General features: G+C 37.3%; 1 protein-coding gene across 2 annotated transcripts in view; it reads left to right on the top strand.

Moving 5' to 3' along the window:
- Positions 1 to 3,543, top strand: part of LOC108688857 (cyclin-dependent kinase 4-like) — a 16,666-nt gene that overhangs the window by 4,552 nt on the left and 8,571 nt on the right. The window lies entirely within an intron of this gene.

A 3,543-nucleotide genomic window follows, 5' to 3' on the forward strand; every position in this document is an offset into this window, starting at 1 on the left:
ATATATAATTTTGTTGCTTATATAATTTATGTATATATATTTATATCTACTTCATATAATACGTACAACATATGTAGTGACATTAGTTTGGCATAAATTAAATAGACTATGGATCGATCATGCGCAGGCTTCAATCAGTTTTCTACGCGTCAGTGTGTATTTGCAAAATTACTATCGACATAACGAATACATAACAATAATTATAAATTACCGATTAGATTTGATGCCTATAATTAACCGCGAAAGATTGAAAATATCGTCTCTATCGATCATACGAGTCCGCATTCGCTCGCGAAAGGCGTATATCTATAAATAGCATCATGTGTCAACACAATTCTCCTCGTGTAATTCAAGGGTACAGAAATCTGCAACATTTAAATACACTTATCCTGATATTAAATTACGCTCTTCGAGTAATTTAGACTCGAGATATATGTATACCAAACAGGACTCTATATTTTGGAGGACTTTCTAATTAATAATAAACTTTGTAAAAACTTAATATCTCAACAGTACAAAATATGACAGTCTGTACAATTAACGAAGAGTATAGCACTTACGGAATGTTTTATTCAACTTGATTAGGACTAACAATAATCTTAGGATCAAGGTAGGATACCAACATAAAATCGTATCCATTCAAAGTGCAAGTAAATTTAAAGTTTCAAAGTTTCAAGTTATCTTCGCAGTTATCCCCTCTTTCCTTCCCTTGTTTTTTGGAACAACGGAGTGCGTTTATTCTTCGGTAATCCGATCGTGGCTTGAGCTGGGAAATCGGACGGCAGCTGTAGAGAGAGAGAGAGAGAGAGAGAGAGAGAGAGAGAGAGAGAGAGAAAGAGAAAGAGAAAGAAAGAGAGAGGTCACGGTAGTGCATAGAGAACGCAGCCACGAACAATCCCTTCGGAAACCGGCCAACTCGCTCGAGGGCCCGCCGTCAACTGATCGGATCCGTTGAGACCAGCGTGGCGAGACTCGGTTGTTCTACAGCCTGACCCACAAGCACGGCCTGTGTCGGATCTCATGCCGCCTCAACGCCGGATACAGCCTGACGATTCGTCGGCCGCGCGGCGACCGTGGTTGTGAGTGGCGAACGGACTGATGTGTGCGTGACGTGTCGTCGCCTCCTGTGTGCAGCTCATAACCCCGTTGTGTCTCGCGCGAGTGCTTACGAGTGAGTGCGTACGCTGGGGCATTCGTTAATACCGTTTCCGGCGTGCGCCTGGGTCGTGCATATACAGTTTCGGTTGTGTTGTCTGTCTCTATTGTATCTCTCGCGCGCGGCGTCCATCTATCCGTCCGTCTGACTCTTGCCGTTCTCTATCTTCTGCGTGCGCTCGTCGTTATCTTCATCATCATCATCTTCATCTTCATCCTCTTCTTCTTCTTCTTCGTCTTCTGTGAAGTATAGACGCAGCGTCACGGGTTTCCGCTGTTTCGCTCCTCTCACAGGAGGTCAGCACCTCAGCATTGGTAGGTAGGTAAGTGCGGAATGCGGGACTTTGGGGTTGTTGAAAGATGCCGAACTTTCAAGAAGAAAAGAGGAGTAAGAAAAAAAGAAAGACAGGTCGTGCTTCTCATTACCTCTCGAAAGGAGAGCTCACGGTGAAATATGAGCGGCCGGTTTCGGTAGTTTTCTTCTCTTTGCGTTGGCGGCCAACGCGGGGGATCCCACAGTGTACCTATCTTGCGTGTGAAACCACCGGTACCGAAATTCGCGCAACGATTGGACGAGCTGGTTCGTGGCGAATGTTCGCCAATCGCTTCTCCGTAAGACTCCAATGAAAAATCGCGCGTAAGAGTTACAGAGATTTAAATGGACTCTTGTTGATCTCGCTGATGAACAGAAATTCAACAACATCAAAAACGATCGATTGTTCGTAGACTCTTATCTAATAAGGTGATCACGATTTGAAATCATGTTGGTTAATAAGAACTTCAATGCATGGATGTAGTCCGACAGATTTCCTGCAGTGAGGAAGAATGTGATCTGTAAATGAAAGTATTTGTTTCGAAATGATTTGTTTGTAAATTACGATACGAAAATAAGATTTCTTTTGAATTGTGAATTATAATTTTAGCTTTGATATCTAATTTCCAGTAAATATCAATTAACAGTAATAACATCAATGTTATAAATAACAGTTACATCGTTAAATTAGATGTAAAATTATAACATTGATGTTATATTACTTTTAGTTAGTTTCTTTATTGATTTAGCTTTATAAATTTTCTTTTGTATTTCTCAAAATATAAACAACTTGTATTCTCGGCGTTAAATATCATTGAATGCATTTTATCATGAGTTTTCATATTTTATTTTGCCGTATGTCATTTAATAAATGCGCAGAATTTTCAAAAGACCTAAGGATCGAATCTATATTCAAAGTCTAAAGAATAATTTCCACTTCTCTCTTTCCTCACACAAAGCGCATACGGTCTTCATTTATCACCGTGTTTCATAATATTCATCGTGAGAAATGCATTTCGATGGGATTACGGATAGCATATCTGTGAAACGCAGGACGAGTGTGTGAAATATTTCAACGTGTGTGAAGATAAGACAAGAAGCGACAGCTCGGCAACGGGGTTGGTTTGCCCTACTCCCGCCGCCATTGTGCGTCCCTCTTGTTTACGAATGGTGTGCGTAGAGAAACCATGTGACCGTAAACACGGAATCCTCGGCTATGTTCAGATTCCCATCTGAGTGTCACTCAGGTATCGTTTTATCCTTGTGATTTACCGAATGTTAAATCGAATTTTAAGGATAAACTTGGGATACTCGGAAAATCTGAACCCTTAGAGAAGTTAGATATTTCATCATGTAGATAAATTTTCGAAAAGTTGTGCATTTTTATTATTCAAAAGGTGATTTAAAAAAAGCAATACATTAAAAAAATTAATATATTAATTAATGTGAATGAAAAAGCGATAAATTAATTTTAATAAATTAAAGAATTGTCCGCTCATTCAAAATTCGACGATTTATTTTCTTCACATTTTAACACATTATTACGCGCATTTTACTCGACAATCGCAAAACGCGTTTAGCGTAGAAGATAATTCTGTTAGTTAGCTCATTCCAACTCTAAATGAATAATTTATACTGAGTAGTATTCCGAGAACATCACAACGTATCGCATTTTATGCTCATTCAAATCTACACATTCTGACACATAAGTGCAACACTTGCAGTTTTATATCTAAGAAATATGATGATTCTTCCATGATAAGGCGTCACTGAACTTACACATTTGTAGATAACCTGTATATTTATATGAACTTTATACATCAGTCAATAATTATAAAATTTGATATATAAAATTATTCGTAACCATTAATTGTCATCTACAAATCTTTCATTTATAAAAATTCTAGTAAACATTGAATAGCTTAGAATAAAAATAACTATTTATTTTGAAAGTAATAGCTATAGCTCAATTTTTGGAAATTATGAATTTTAAGAAAATAATAAAATTAAATTATTCGTTATTAATTAAATTTTACGTAAAATATTCAAATATTTATATGTATAATTTAAAAGTT

This window comes from Atta colombica, unplaced genomic scaffold (assembly GCF_001594045.1).
Source record: "Atta colombica isolate Treedump-2 unplaced genomic scaffold, Acol1.0 scaffold243, whole genome shotgun sequence".
In the NCBI taxonomy this organism is placed as follows: Eukaryota; Metazoa; Arthropoda; class Insecta; order Hymenoptera; family Formicidae; genus Atta; species Atta colombica.